This window comes from Epinephelus lanceolatus, chromosome 16 (genome assembly GCF_041903045.1).
Source record: "Epinephelus lanceolatus isolate andai-2023 chromosome 16, ASM4190304v1, whole genome shotgun sequence".
Lineage (NCBI taxonomy): Eukaryota > Metazoa > Chordata > Actinopteri > Perciformes > Serranidae > Epinephelus > Epinephelus lanceolatus.
In genome coordinates, this window is record NC_135749.1 from 42997888 (window position 1) to 43015099 (window position 17212).

At 41.3% G+C, this 17212-nt stretch overlaps 1 protein-coding gene across 4 annotated transcripts in view; it reads right to left on the reverse strand.

Annotated features, from left to right (window-relative positions):
* The window catches only part of sacm1la (SAC1 like phosphatidylinositide phosphatase a), a 139092-nt gene that overhangs the window by 28533 nt on the left and 93347 nt on the right, over nt 1–17212 (reverse strand). The window lies entirely within an intron of this gene.

Below are 17212 nucleotides of genomic sequence, written 5' to 3' on the forward strand. Positions count from 1 at the left end.
TGTACTTCTCCTGGTTTTGTCTGTTTTTTTAAGCCTCCTGCCCCCCCTTTCTGGTCACCTTCACCAGAGAGGAACGCCTCTTGGTCAGTCCTGCACTGCGCTCACTCTATTTTTTGCATTGTGGTTTTTCTAGGATTTATTTGCACTATGTTGTATATTTCTGACAGGAGTATATTGTTTTTCCTCCTTTTTTTTCTTTGTCCTGTAAGGCATCATTGCATTATGTGATAAATGTGCAAAAAAAAAAAAAATTAGGCCTATCCTGACCCAAAAAAATGCAGAAAAATTTGTCCACGCTTTTGTTACCTCAAGGCTGGATCACTGTAACTCTCTATTATCAGGTAGCTCTAGTAAGTCCTTAAAAACTCTCCAGCTAATTCAGAATGCAGCAGCGAGTGTACTAACAGGAACTAAGAAACAAGATCATATTTCTCCTGTTTTAGCTTCTCTGCACTGGCTCCCTGTAAAATCCAAAATTGAATTTAAAATCCTACTGTTAACTTATAAAGCTCTAAATGGTCAAGCTCCATCATATCTTAGAGAGCTCATAGTGCCATATTATCCCACCAGAACACTGCGCTCAGAGAATGCAGGGTTACTCGTGGTCCCAAAAGTAGATCAGGAGCCAGAGCCTTCAGCTATCAGGCTCCTCTCCTGTGGAATCATCTTCCTGTTACGGTGCGGAGGCAGACACCGTCTCCACATTTAAGACTAGACTTAAGACTTTCCTCTTTGATAAAGCTTATAGTTAGGGCTGGCTCAGGCTTGCCTTGTTCCAGCCCCTAGTTAGGCTGACTTAGGCTTAGTCTGCCAGAGGACCCCCTATAATACACCGGGCACCTTCTCTCCTTCTCTCTCTCTCGTGTCCTATTACTGCATCTTGCTAACTCGGCCATTCTGGATGTCACTAACTCAGCTTCTTCTCCGGAGCCTTTGTGCTCCACTGTCTCTCGGGTTAACTCGTATTGCAGCGGTACCTGGATAGTGTGACGTGTGTGGTTGTGCTGCTGCCGTGGTCCTGCCAGATGCCTCCTGCTGCTGCTGCCATCATTAGTCATTAGTCATACTTCTACTGTTATTATACACATATGATTATTGTCACATATGTACACTATCAGATATTAATATATACTTTCAACATATTGTACCACAGTAGCCAGAACTATAATTATAATATTATTACTTTCATTAATGTTATTGTAAGCTACTGTCATTACCGTCTGTCCTGCATCTCTCTCTGTCTCTCTCTCTTTCTGTCTCATTGTGTCATACGGATTACTGTTAATTTATTATGCTGATCTGTTCTGTACGACATCTATTGCACGTCTGTCCGTCCTGGAAGAGGGATCCCTCCTCAGTTGCTCTTCCTGAGGTTTCCACCGTTTTTTTCCCCCGTTAAAGGGTGTTTTTTTGGGGAGTTTTTCCTTATCCGCTGTGAGGGTCCTAAGGACAGAGGGATGTCGTATGCTGTAAAGCCCTGTGAGGCAAATTGTGATTTGTGATATTGGGCTTTATAAATGAAATTGATTGATTGATTGATTGATTGATTGCTTGATTGATTGATTGATTGATTGGCGGCACGGTGGTGTGGTGGTTAGCACTGTTGCCTCACAGCAAGAGGGTTCCCGGTTCGATCCCGGGTGTGGGAGCCCTTCTGTGCGGAGTTTGCATGTTCTCCCCGTGTCAGCGTGGGTTCTCTCCGGGCACTCCGGCTTCCTCCCACAGTCCAAAGACATGCAGATTGGGGATTAGGTTAATTGATATCTCTAAATTGTCCGTAGGTGTGAATGTGAGCGTGAGTGGTTGTCTGTCTCTATGTGTCAGCCCTGCGATAGTCTGGCGACCTGTCCAGGGTGTACCCAGCCTCTTGCCCGATGTCAGATGGGATAGGCTCCAGCCCCCCCACGACCCTCAAGAGGATGAAGCGGTTAGAAGATGAATGAATGATTGATTGATTGATTGATTGATTGATTGATATGACCACGTCATGTGTGTATTTAAGATGGCGGCACCCTTTGTCTTGTAAGTGTGATGAAGAGCCTGACGCTTGCAACGTTACTTCTGTTCGAATAAATTCGACTGAGCATTGGAGTCCTGCAGTGCGCGAACTGTTTTAATCTTCTTTTGTCAGTCCTGCACTGGAAATTGGTTGCCGGTTTTCAATGACCCAGCGAGTTTTGCAGAGATTTTGTTTGGAGGCGTAGCGGCTCTCCTTGGGATTTGCTAGAGACAGAAGCCGCATTTCCATTACAGTTTTGTGCAAAATAAATGCAATATTTCTAAAGTTTCAACAAAGTACAATTGCGACTTGCAGGTGTTTCCATTAAAAGGTGCTCTGCGTATGAGCCGTAATTCTCGTAAAATCTCGTCCTGCAAGACTCCACTTTGTTTGCAGAAGTAAGATGGACATTCCAAATCTCTTGCAAGCTGGAACAATCATCTCAGTTGCCAATGCTGCTGTTGCAGTAGTCTACAACCGAAGACGAAGAGAGCGAGTGGTATTCCAAAGGCAAAGTCCTTCGGTGTGGCAGTGACCAACGAGGACTTCACAGAAGACTGAAATGTCCAGTGACGTACATTTGCGAAAAAAGTGTTTCCATTACACTTTTGCGATATAATTCTATATCGACACGTCTGAAAAACCACCTCATGAGAGCGTAAAAACTTTTACTTGATATTTGAGAGTTTTTTCAAAATGTAGGTGTTTCCATTACCAGTGGATTATTGCGATATTTAGGTTTTGCGCATTTCTAGGATTAATGGAAACACACTTAGAGATGGGGCAAGCGCCAGAGCGTTCAGGCTACGGCAGCGGGGATTACGCGCTCCGCTCCCGTCTATACACCTGCCGAATGTCTGCTCTCTGCAGGACTGGTTCCAGAAAATAATGACTAGAGGTGCATCTTAGATCAGAGGGGGTGCACATGCCTGGCACGTTATTCAACACTAAATTATGCATTTTCCAGTCATTTCAAGTTGGATGATACCAGCCAAGCAAGAATATTTAAATTGTCTTTCAAGTGCTTTATTGCAGCAATATTGTAGCAGAACACAGGCCCGGTTTTCCGAGGGTGCATAAGCATGCATTGCACCCTTATTTTATGTGTCTGCATGCTCAGTTGAAAACAGTGAAAAAAAAAAAATAAATAATGTTGACATAACAATATAGAACACATTGATAGTTAAGTGCGTATTCTATTTGCCAGTTTAGTTTTAATTCAGTGGTAATTAAATAAAATTCCTGCCTTTCTTCAGTAACGTCACTGTCAACGCTGTCTGTCATGACAAATGCGCGTGACTGCATGTCACTCATTTGCGTCCAGCGCAGTTACCGGCCTGGCAGCTGCTGCACCAGCTGGACGCAGCTTTCTGCTGTACCGTTAACAGCCTGTAACACAAATAACGTTAACGAGATCGCCATGGATATTTGAAAATGGTTCAAGCAAAACACGACCAGCAACAAATCAGACAATGGTAACGATGGTGAGACAGAGACTCGATCTTGATGTGAAGTTAGCCTAGCTGCTGGGGAGCAAGCGGCAGCCTCGTCCTGCTCACTCCCGCCCGAGCCGCTGCCTTCACCCCCAGCCCCAGAGCAGGCGCCCGGCTCATCCAAAGCACCGCCACCCGACGACCTAGGTAAAGAAGAGCCATAAGACTCTATAAAACCTGCACCTTTTGCTGTGGTATGGCGGTTTCTGCCGGATGAAATGGACCACACAGGTTATTTTTATTTTATTTGAGCTTTTTTTTTTTCTCTTTAAATTCAACTTTACTAAACATGTTTAAAAAAAGACACAGAAAAACAAATAACAAAAATAGGGCATATAAACAATACAATAATTAGTTGTTGAGTAAGTTAGATGGTATGTGTCATGTTCAAAGGGGTAGGAAGAAGTTAAGAATTTTTCTATGTCCTACCACATTATACTGTTTGTGCAAATTTGAAATAAAAAATAAAATAAAATAAAAAACTAGAAATTAAAACTAGGAATTCTATCTATAACAATCAGTGATGGTTTTGAACTGACAACACTGATTGTTATAGATAGAATTCCTAGTTTGAATTTCTATGTTTTATTTTCAGGGTATGAAACATCTGTTACATCAGTCCTGCTAGATGGACTGATGGGTGAGGTAGCCCAGACTAAATGTAGCCTTTTCTTTGTTCTGCCAGCGCCGGTTCCAGAAAATAATGACTAGAGATGCATCTTAGATCAGAGGGGGTGCACATGCCCGGCACGTTATTCAACACTAAATTATGCATTTTCCAGTCATTTCAAGCTGGATGATACCAGCCAAGCAAGAATATTTAAAGTGTCTTTCAAGTGCTTTATTGCAGCAATATTGTAGCAGAACAAAGAAAAGGCTACATTTAGTCTGGGCTACCTCACCCATCAGTCCATCTAGCAACAGATGTTTCTTACCCTGAAAATAAAACAGAAATTTAAACTAGGAATTCTATCTATAACAATCAGCGTTGTCAGCTCAAAACCATCACTGATTGTTATAGATAGAATTCCTGGTTTCAATCTCTAGTTTTGCTTCTTTTTTTTTTTTAATAATTATTTATTTGATTTTGAAAATCATCTGTACATAGCGCAATGTAAATAAAGAACCAAAAATAAAAAAACATGAAAACAAACAAACAGAAACAACCAAAACAAATGAACAAAGCAAAAATTATATGCTGTTTCATATGGTAGAACAAAGAAAAAAATGTATGCTGTTTCACATTGTCAATAGAGAATTAAAACATTCATCAATGAAGTATACACAATTAAGTAAGGGTCACCCAAACAAATGCAAACAAGAAGAAAAACATAATTCTAAGCAAGTATAAGCCTCCAGAAAAAATAAAAATAAAGAACAATAGTTTAAAAATAAACACAGCCGTTGAGGCAGCAAGAATGATTCGTTTCCATGTATGTGGTAATGTAACATTTGGGTTGTAACCAAAAAGCCAAAAGGCTGGGCAAAATGGGAGATGTTTATCCAACAAATCTGACAGTGTTTGAGCAACATAGACCCAAAGAGTTTTTACTATTACACAATCCCAAAACATATGTAAGTAAGTTCCTAGTTTTGAATGGGGGCACCTATCACAAAGGTCGCTACTTGACAATTTCAGTCTAAATCTGCTTTTGGGAGTAAAATAAACTCTGTGAACAAATTTAAAATGAATAAGCTGATGAGCAAGATTTTTGGACGAAGAAAAGACGTAATTCCAGATCTTAGGCCAATCCAATTCGAAACCAAGCTCATGCAGGTCTCCATCCCAGACCGATGTAATAGGTAGAGGATTAATATTATGTTTTAATAACCAGTCATAAAAAGAAGTAACAAACCCAGACTTTGAAGCAGAAAAAAGACGATTTACAATAGGATGTGAGCTTAAAGGATGGTCCCACGGTACTCCATACGTTTTTAAAGCAGTACGAAGTCTGAGATAGAGAAACCAGAAGGAGCCTGGTAATGAATAAGACTGTTACACCCGCAAACGTAATAACAGCCCACAAACGTAATAAACCACAAACGTAATACAAATCTGCAGCTTTTAATGTAATAATCCCACAAATGTAATAAATTTCCCACAAACGTAATAGCAGCTGCATACTAACAAAGACTCCCTAATGTCCTGAAAGGAACAGAGACCTTGTTGATTAAAAAGGTCACCGAAAACATTTATACCCTGATGAGCCCATTTAGGGAAGTGGAAAGGCATGGAATCAGTTAAAAGATAGTTATTATTCCGTATGGGGGTCAAATTATGAAACCTACAATTACTACACTGTAAATATTTAACTATTTGATACCAGACAGTCAGAAAATTTGACATAATAGACCCCATATGTAGCCGTGTCGTCCTAATCTTTGCACCGCAAAATGGCAGATCTTGAAGTCTAAAAGGATGACATAAAGTATTCTCAAGAGTTTGCCATGGAACAGAGGAGGAAGAATCAAGCCATACCATCAGAGATCTTAGCTGGAAAGACCAGTAGTACATTTTAAAATTGGGTAGAGAGAGTCCACCTAGTGTTTTGGGACGTGTTAAGGTGGAAAAACTAATTAAGGGGCGCTTACCTTTCCAAAAAGAATTTCTACAAATTGCCTCCAAGTCCTTTAAAAACTTACAAGGAGGTGAAAGTGGAAGCATGGAGAAAAGAAAGTTGATGCGGGGGAGGATATTCATTTTAATAACTGAGATACAGCCATGGAGAGTCATGTGCAAGGAAGACCATTTGGTTAGGTCGCTATTAATTTTTGCCAATACTGTGGTGTAATTCTCCTTAACAATAGAAGGAAGGCTGGGACGGACTGTTATTCCCAAATAGGTAAAAGCATTACACTCCACAGTCACTGGTAGTGAAGAGGGGGTAATTTTACTAACTGTAGGATTAAGGGGCATTAAAAGGGATTTCGAGCAGTTAATTCTATAGCCAGAAAATGTCCCAAAAACCTTAAACAGACTTTGCACATGGGGGATAGAAGTAGTCAAGCTGGACAAATACAGTAAAATATCATCAGCGTAAAGGGAAATAGAATGAGCTGTTCCTTTAATTGAGATAGGTGATATATGTTGATGTTGTCTGACAGCTTGTGCCAAGGATTCTAAAGAAAGTGCAAAGAGGCCAGGTGAGAGAGGGCAGCCCTGTCTAGTCGATCTGTACAGTCTAAACTCAGGTGAACCAGGGTGGCCAGTTTGAACGTGTGCAGTGGGACTGGCATACAAAGTATACACCATATTAATAAACTTGGGACCAAATCCAAAATGTTTTAAAACTGCCCATATGTAGTCCCACTCCACGCGGTCAAAAGCCTTTTCTGCATCCAGAGAAAGTATGGCAGATGGCTGTTCCAGAGACGGTGCTGCTTCAATAATATGCAATAATCAACGGATATTATCAGAAGCCAAGCGGCCTTTAATGAAGCCAGCTTGGTCTGGATGAACCAAGGACGAGATACAAGTGTCCAGTCGTCTTGATAAAACTTTTGCATATAGTTTGATATCACAATTTAAGATTGATATGGGCCTATAGCTGGAACATTCCAACGGGTCTTTACCTTTTTTTAAAAGAAGAGAAATAAGTGCAGTTTTTTGATCCCGATGGAGGCCTCCAACCACAAGTGAAAAATTAAAAGAGTCCAAGATGACTGGACCAACCAGGTCCCATAAAGCCACAAGAAGCTCTGGTGGAATGCCATCTAAGCCTGGTGATTTTGCTTTTGGCATTAAGTCCAGAGCATCTTTCATTTCAGTGAGGGTAATAGGGTCCTCAAGCTTAGAAATCTGCTCTGCTGAAAGAGTGGGTAGATTCAAGGAGTTTAGAAATGACAATATTGCCGAATTATCTTCGTGAGACTCAGATGTATATAATTTACACTAATAGGAAGAAAAAGTTTCATTAATTTGTGAAAGAAGTGTACATAATTCTCGATTAGCATTTTGATCATATCTATGGATGCTAGTTGTTCAGATTGCTTAAGTCTCAATGCCAAAAGTTTACTTGGTTTCTCAGCATTTTCATAAATCTCTTGACAAGTTCTAAGATGTAAGAACTCCGCTTTAGAAGTTGCTAGAGATTTAAACTCTGATTTTACTATAGATAAATCTCTCTGTCTATTCTCAGAAAAGGAAGATTTCTGAAGAGATTCAAGTCTCGATATTTCATTCTCTAGAAATAGAAATTTACTTTTACATTCTCTACTCAAATGAGAGGAGAAAGAAGTACATACCTCTTATACAACACTTAGTAACTTCCCACAGGGTGTGAGGGTTAATCCCTGGTTGTAAATTAACCACTAAAAACTCTCTCAGTTCGTTGGTGATTTTGTTCAGGAAATCAGCGTTCTGCAACAGAGAAATACTGAAACGCCACCCTTTGAACCGAGAGTGTCCAGGCGTAGTTTCAAAAGAAATAAGGACAGGTGAATGATCAGAGATAAGCATTGATAGGATGGATGCATGTGAGATGCATTTTAAAAAAGTTGAAGAGATTAATATATAGTCTATTCTAGAGAATGAGTGATGGCGAGATGAGTAAAAGGTGTAATCCTTAATAGTTGGATTTTGGATATGCCAGACATCAACAATATTCAAATCCTGTAAGATTGAACTAAAGTAAGAAGAATATGTTTTTCGTGCAGAGGAATCAGGATTAGTTGAGTCAATAGAGGGGTCTGCTAATAGATTAAAATCTCTCCCTATAATGTGTACTGAGTCCAGTGTTGCCAACTTAGCGATTTTGTCGCTAGATTTAGCAGAGACCCCTTCAGTGACATTTTTTCAAAAAAGTGACTAGCGACAAATCTAGCGACTTTTTCTGGTGTTACTGGAAACTTTTCTGGTGGGGACTCTGACGTGAAAGCACACATCGCTCTGCAGTTCCTGTTCTCAACGAGCAGCAGCAGGTGCTGCCGTGAGCCCCTCCCCCTTCCCAAAGCACTCACAAGCGGTCAGTCTCACAGCAGCAGTCCCCAATGCAGTCAGAGCAGAGAGGAGCTCCTCACTCCTCCGCGTCCAGACTGCAAATGAATCGCGCGTGCGCAAAGCCGCCGCTGATCCTGCCCTGGCTTGCAGAGCGGCATGTAAATATAATATTTTTTCACTGTCACGCTAAAATAAATCACTGTATTTGACTCACACACTGCCTGTCCGCCTCAGTCACTACTCACCTCGTCCGCTGACCATGTGTGCCGCTGCCCTGTCATGCTAATTAATAAATCACTGCATTTGAATCAAATCACCTGTCCGTCTCAGCTTTCTGATTGTATTGTATATTGTATATTGTACATTGTATATTGTATTGTTTAAGGATTTTGGCCTCATTCACGTCTCACCTCGTTGCCCACTGTGCTAGCTAAACAGCTCATCATGGCGCAGTCTAAGCTGTACAGCCAAAAGTACAGAAAAGAGTGGGAAGCAAACCCTGATTACAAAGGCTGGTTAAAGCAGTTTATTGGGGATAACACACGGGCATACTGCATGTATTGCAAGACTGATTTTTATGCAAAACTCAGTGACATAAAAAAACATGCTACCACTCAAAAACACATTCAAAAGGCAAAGCCTTACAGTTCCACTCAAACCAAGCTGCCATTATTTGTAAAACAAACTGACACAAAAAAGGCTGAAGCCACCATGGCATTAGCCATTGCTGAGCACTACTCCATGCTTGCATGTGACCACATTGGGGAAGCATGTAAGGCTGTTTTTTCTGACTCCACTGCTGCTACCCACTTCAAAATGCACAGGACCAAGTGCACAGAAATGATAAATGGCTTTCTAGCACCATACTTTCTGAAAAAGTTGGTTGCAGATGTGGGTGATCAGTGTTTCAGCCTCCTCCTCGATGAGTCCACAGATGTCAGTGTTTCTAAGTACCTGGGGGTTGTGACAAGGTACTTTAGTGACACCAAACAGACAATAGTCTCAACTTTTCTGGGGCTTGTTGAGTTGGAGGGAGGAGATGCCAGATCTATAGCCCGTTCTGTTGTGGCTTTCCTGGAGAAGTGCTGTCTCAAAAAAGAGAAACTCCTGGGTATAGGGACTGACAATGCCTCTGTTATGACAGGTATTAATAACGGGGTCCATAAAGTCCTGAAGGAGGAGGATGGGTTCAAAAATCTCATCCTCATTCGCTGTGTGTGTGTCACTCTCTGCAGCTTGCCGTTAGTCATGCTTCAAATGACACCCTCCCCCATAGTGTGAAGTACTTGGTACGGGAGACCTATAACTGGTTTTCTGTGTTTCCAAAGCAGAGGGAGGCCTACAAGGCCATATATGAGACCATTAACTGTGGGGAGAAACCCTTACAAATAACCAAAGTGTGTGCCACCCATTGGCTCTCCATCGAACCAGCGGTTTCACGCATTTTGGACCAGTGGGAGGAGCTGAAACTGCATTTTGCAGTCACCAAGTCCAGTGAACACTGCTACATGGCTGAGGTTTTACACTCCATGTACAGTGATCCACAGAACATGTTATACCTGACTTTTTTGAAGTCAGTGCTGGGTGAGGTGCAGTTGGCCATCAAGGCTTTTGAGGGAGAGCAGGTAGATCCACTGAAACTTCTGGACAGCTTGGTTAGCCTGGTAAAGTCAGTGAGTAGCAGGGTACTGAATCCACTGGCGAATGTTGATTCTCAAAGGGCCAACTGATGGATACATCAGTCCGAAACCATACCTTGGTTACCTTTTTGAGTCCAAGGCAGCTGAGCTCCACCTTGCGCCTGAGGAGGAGAACAATGTCAGAAAGCGATGTGTAGCCTTCACCATCTCCCTCACAAAAGAGCTGAGGATGAGACTGCCAGACAACATTGAAGCACTGCAGTACATATCAGTTTTCAATGTGGAGGAAACTCTAAAGCACAATAAGAGCCCTGGAGAAGTTGAAAAAATAGCCAAGCTCCTTGCCTACTCTCCTCCAGATATAGACAGGATTGTCCAGCAATGGCGTGTCATGCATCTTAGGAAGTGGAATGAAACAAAAAACACAGTGGGTTTCTGTAGTGAGATTTGGAAGTTCAGGGATGCAGCTGATGTCAATCGGTTTCAGGAACTTGCCATGGCTGCTGTGTCTGTGTTGTCCTTGCCACACTCGAATGCTGAAGTTGAGAGATTATTCAGCCAGATGAGTGTGGTAAAAAGCAAACTTCGAAATCGGATGTCCTTGCAGACCCTTGACTCCATCCTGTATGTCCGATATGGTTTGAAGCTGTCTGGTGAGGCTTGCTATGAGCACAAGCTGCCTGATAATGTTTTGCAGCTTTTCGGTACATCAGCTGCGTATTCATTTAAGTCAGCTCCCTCAGTTGCTGAACCTGCCGCAGAAAGCCTTGACCAAAATGAAGATGACCTAAACTTTCTGTGAGCCAGCACAGCATGTGTGTGGAGGGGGGTCTGAAAAACAAACAACCTGAATTAGGACCAGACCATCATTTTTTCACATTGCCATTGTTGTTTTCTATTGTCTCTTTTTGTTGTTAAAGTTAAAACCATCTATACAAAAAATGTTAAAATTGTTATAGTTATGGAAACAAATGTTCATGTTTTACTGTGCCTTGTTGTAGGCTCCTACTGTAAGTGGAGCATATGTTAGGAACCAAACCAAACTTAAGAAAACTAAAAAAAAACCCTTAAAAAAAACCAAAAACCTAAGTTACTCTGCCAGAGTGTCTCTTTCGGATCACTTTGCCGGTCCCAAGTCTGGATAAAAGAGGTGGGTTGGAAGTAGAGCTAGCAATTCCACCCTACTTAAGTCTTTTGATTAAATTTGATAGTCTAATAGGGTGACCATATTTTTATTTCCAAAACATGCTTTCAGCATGCTTTATTATGCATGAAATAATCTCTCTTTAACACGTATCAATTGTACAAAAATAAAATTAAAATTATAATCTCCGGAATGAAATAATCACATAAATAATGCCTCTTCTGTATTAGAAAATCAACCTATAACAAAGTAATAGCTCTCTTTTCAAGTCTTACTGTGGAAAAAATGAAATAATGTTATAAATAACACCTCTTCTGTATTAGAAAATCCTTTCTAACAAAATATATGTAATAACGTAAATACAACAGCGCCCCACAAAGACATGACCGGGCAAAAGAGAACGTTTGGTCACCCTAGCCAGATTTTTTTTAATGTATTCGTCTGTAAAGCTAGACTTACACTTTGGCATTTTGTAATGAGGCAATGCTGCTCCGATGTTTGCTCCCTCTGTTTGTGAGCGTAGCAGAGCCACCCACAAGACAGCCTATTGGAGATTATGTCACATGCAACAACTGTAGTATTCTGTGCAAAGTGCCAGTCAATTGAAGTAATTTACATACTTTATGGTCTCGTAAAAAATAATGAAAACCAGACATTTTCACGTATTTATAAAACCTCCCTGGACAGGGCGTGAAAAGTGGACACGTCCTGGCAAAAGGACATTTGGTTTCCCTATATTCTAACATTTAACAATCCTATGTACAGTACAGGCCAAAAGTTTGGACACACCTTCTCATTCAATGCGTTTTCTTTATTTTCATGACTATTTACATTGTAGATTCTCACTGAAGGCATCAAAACTATGAATGAACACATGTGGAGTTATGTACTTAACAAAAAAGGTGAAATAACTGAAAACATGTTTTATATTCTAGTTTCTTCAAAATAGCCACCCTTTGCTCTGATTACTGCTTTGCACACTCTTGGCATTCTCTCCATGAGCTTCAAGAGGTAGTCACCTGAAATGGTTTTCCAACAGTCTTGAAGGAGTTCCCAGAGGTGTTTAGCACTTGTTGGCCCCTTTGCCTTCACTCTGCGGTCCAGCTCACCCCAAACCATCTGGATTGGGTTCAGGTCCAGTGACTGTGGAGGCCAGGTCATCTGCCGCAGCACTCCATCACTCTCCTTCTTGGTCAAATAGCCCTTACACAGCCTGGAGGTGTGTTTGGGGTCATTGTCCTGTTGAAAAATAAATGATCGTCCAACTAAACGCAAACCGGATGGGATGGCATGTCGCTGCAGCAACAAAACACCCCCACTGTCACCAGCAAAACACCCCCACACCATCACACCTCCTCCTCCATGCTTCACAGTGGGAACCAGGCATGTGGAATCCATCCGTTCACCTTTTCTGCGTCTCACAAAGACACGGCGGTTGGAACCAAAGATCTCAAATTTGGACTCATCAGACCAAAGCACAGATTTCCACTGGTCTAATGTCCATTCCTTGTGTTTCTTGGCCCAAACAAATCTCTTCTGCTTGTTGCCTCTCCTTAGCAGTGGTTTCCTAGCAGCTATTTGACCATGAAGGCCTGATTGGCGCAGTCTCCTCTTAACAGTTGTTCTAGAGATGGGTCTGCTGCTAGAACTCTGTGTGGCATTCATCTGGTCTCTGATCTGAGCTGCTGTTAACTTGCGATTTCTGAGGCTGGTGACTCGGATGAACTTATCCTCAGAAGCAGAGGTGACTCTTGGTCTTCCTTTCCTGGGTCGGTCCTCATGTGTGCCAGTTTCGTTGTAGCGCTTGATGGTTTTTGCGACTCCACTTGGGGACACATTTAAAGTTTTTGCAATTTTCCGGACTGACTGACCTTCATTTCTTAAAGTAATGATGGCCACTCGTTTTTCTTTAGTTAGCTGATTGGTTCTTGCCATAATATGAATTTTAACAGTTGTCCAATAGGGCTGTCGGCTGTGTATTATACTGACTTCTGCACAACACAACTGATGGTCCCAACCCCATTGATAAAGCAAGAAATTCCACTAATTAACCCTGATAAGGCACACCTGTGAAGTGGAAACCATTTCAGGTGACTACCTCTTGAAGCTCATGGAGAGAATGCCAAGAGTGTGCAAAGCAGTAATCAGAGCAAAGGGTGGCTATTTTGAAGAAACTAGAATATAAAACATGTTTTCAGTTATTTCACCTTTTTTTGTTAAGTACATAACTCCACATGTGTTCATTCATAGTTTTGATGCCTTCAGTGAGAATCTACAATGTAAATAGTCATGAAAATAAAGAAAACGCATTGAATGAGAAGGTGTGTCCAAACTTTTGGCCTGTACTGTACATAGGCTAAATCAATTTTGTCCTGTATTGTTAAATGTTTAATGCTTTGTCTAGAACCACGTGGGTCTAGACAAAGCATTCAAATCAGGAAGTTATTTTGAGAAGTGATGGCCTATTTCAATGGCAAAAAAGAAGAATGAATCAACAGAAGAAAGTTCATTTGTAGCTCTAAACATATTTGTTTTTTACTCACTTTTTGTCTCTCCCACGATGTTAGACACTCTCCTACAGCACTCCACTCTCCTACAGCGTCCGTTACACACACACTCAATTATGCAAATTAAGTGATGACGTCATTTAGCGACTTCTAGCGACTTTTAGGACAGCCAATAGCTACTTTCCTTACTGAGGAGTTGGCAACACTGACGGAGTCAGCAGAATCCAACAATTTCAGCTTCACACCATCAAGGAATGTAGGATTAAACACATTAGATGCATAAACTGAGGACACACAGATCTTTGTTCCGTTGAGGATTAAGGTTGCATAGCAAAACCTTCCCTCTACATCTCCATCAGAGATACCTATTTTTATGTTAAGTTTTCTTTTGACAACAATTAATACACCCTTTGATTTATTAGGGGCACAGGAATATGATATAAATTTATACATTTTATTATTAAATCTACTTATATCTACCTGTTTCAAATGAGTCTCTTGCAAAGAAGCCAAATCCACATGCTTGAGTTTTAAAAATTCAAGGCATTTCAATCTTTTCACTGGTGAGTTCAAACCTCTTACATTCAGAGTCATAAAATTGAAGTTAACCATAAAGTGGAGACGTAAAAGGATGATGAAAGATTATGTAGATCATATACCATATTTGGATACAGCATACACAAAAAACAAAACACAAGGCAAATAAAGCAAAATGGAGTAAAAGTAAAGCATAAACTAAAATTAAAAATTAAAAAAGTGAATAAAAGTGTGCAATATAGGCTATGTACCCATAAATAGCTAATTAGCTGTGGAAAACAAACAATACAAAACCGGTATGCCAGGGAACAGCACTGAGAAGCCCCTGTGAAGGCACCTGTAAATGAGAGCATATAAGAGCTCCTTGGGATACTGACACAGCAAGGAGGACCGATCTACAAACTAGTAAAGGTAAATAAATTGTTTACAGTGTTTAATTTTCTACTTTATATTAACACACAATAAGTCAGCCAAAAAAATATGTGGCCTGCAAAGTGTTTAATTAGACCGCATTTATTTATTTTTTAACACACTGCAATCATTTATCAAGCGTCCAAACACAATGAAGTAGAGGGGCAATAATAGGAATAAATCCGCCTCCTAATAGGCTCGTTTGGAAAATCAAAGAGTAGGCTACTTGTAACTAAGTCCGTCTCTATAATGACCGACACCAAAGAGAAAATAGTTTAAAGAAAATAGCCTCTACATTCAAATTAGGTATTTCTGAGCTGCAGGTGGAGGCTAGGCTATAAATTGTCCAAAAAGCACGAAAGGTGCGGCCTTAGTCCAGGTAACTGTCACCATGATGTTATCCATTCATAAACCAAGTTAAGCACTGGGATCAAACATATCAAGTCACCGTTTCTGAGCACTGTAGCAATGTGGTGATCCCAAGTTGAGAGTGAAAAGGTGAGAAAATGTAAGCTTGTGTGTATGCGTTGGTCCCACTGGAAGTGCGCGCACGTATACGCGCATGTCCATAACCATATCATGTTAGCGTCTGTCAGTGTGTGAGTGTCTGTGAATGTCTGTAAGTGTAAGAAAAAAAAAAAAAAGTTCACCTGACATAGGAAGGATTCAGACTGTAGTTCAACTCACTGCAGCTCAGCCAAGAATTTCTCAGCATCATCCGGAGTTTCAAACAAGAACTGCTTGCTGTTATGGGACACCTTCAGCTTCGCTGGATAGATGAGGAAGTGTTGGATGCCCTTCTTATGTAGATCGGACATCACTTGGGCAAAAGCTTTCCTTAGCCTGGAGGTGGATGGAGAGTAGTCGGCTAATAAGAGTAGTTTATGGCCCTCATATGAGAGAGAAGATCCAGCAGCTCTGTAGGCATCCATGATAGCTTTCCTGTCAGAGTAGCGAAGAAGTTTGAAGATCAGTGTTCTGTTGAAGTTCTTGCCATCCGATTTTGCAGCACCATAAATCCGATGTGGTCTTTCAATCTCAATAATCCCACGGGATGAGAGACTGGGCAGCCAAACTGATCGATGACGCTGGAGAAAAGCGATGGCGTCACCCCCCTTCGCTCCCTCAGGTAAGAAAGCTAATCTCAAATTAGCTCGACGGGTGTAATCTTCCGTTTCGGCCAGGCGATCTGTGAGATATTTTATTTTTTCTGTGTTGGAGCCGATGGTATCCCTTTGTTTGCGCACTTCAGCCTGGATTAAATCAGTGCGGCTTGATAAAGTTGTGAGAGACTTGTTAAGAGTAGTAAGCTCCGTTTCAATCTTGGAAGTCTTAGATTTCATGCACACCAAATCTCCTTGCATCGCGATGATTGTTGCACTGGTGTTACTGACCTCCTTACGGATATTTTCAAGAGACTCCTTAATGTCTGTGACTGCTGTGGTAATTCCAAGAACAATAGATAGGACATCCACGGCGGCGGCTGAATCAGCTGTGTGCTGGAATGGATCTATTGGAAGAACGCCGTCAAAGGCTGTTTTCGGCTTTTTGTCATCTTGATAAGAAGCAGGCGATGGAGTAGATGGCTCCATATTATCTTTGTTTCTTTTAGTAGAGTTAGGCATTAAATCCTGAGCCAGCTGATTAAATAAAACACTGTAGAAAGAGTTGTAAATGTTTGCAGAGGCGAGAGCTGTGCTCCTACACCACCATGCTGCTCAGTGACCCGGAAGCTTTTCAATTTTTTTATTTTATTTTTTATTTCAAATGCACAAACAGTATAATGTGGTAGGACATAGAAAAATTCTTAACTTCTTCCTACCCCTTTGAACATGACACATACCATCTAACTTACTCAACAACTACTTTATTGTATTGTTTATATGCCCTATTTTTGTTATTTGTTTTTCTGTGTCTGTTAAAAAAAAACAAAAACAAAAAAAACTCAAATAAAATAAAAATAACCTGTGTGGTCCATTTCATCCGGCAGAAACCGCCATACCACAGCAAAAGGTGCAGGTTTTATAGAGTCTTATGGCTCCTCTTTACCTAGGTCGTCGGGTGGTGGTGCTTTGGATGAGCCGGGCACCTGCTCTGGGGCTGGGGGTGAAGGCAGCGGCTCGGGCGGGAATGAGCAGGATGAGGCTGCCGCTTGCTCCCCAGCAGCTAGGCTAACTTCACGTCGAGGTCAAGTCTCTGTCTCACCATCGTTACCGTTGTCTGACTTGTTGCTGGTCGTGTTTTGCTTGAACCATTTTCAAATATCCATGGCGATGTCGATAACATTATTTGTGTTACAGGCTGTTAACGGTACAGCAGAAAGCTGCGTCCGGCTGGTGCAGCAGCCGTCGGGCCGGTAACTGCGCTGGACGCAAATGAGTGACGTGCAGTCACGTGCATTTGTCATGACAGACAGCGTTGACAGTGATGTTACTGAAGAAAGGCAGGAATTTTATTTAATTACCATTGAATTAAAACTAAACTGGCAAATAGAATACGCACTTCACTATCACTGTGTTCTATATTGTTATGTCAACATTAA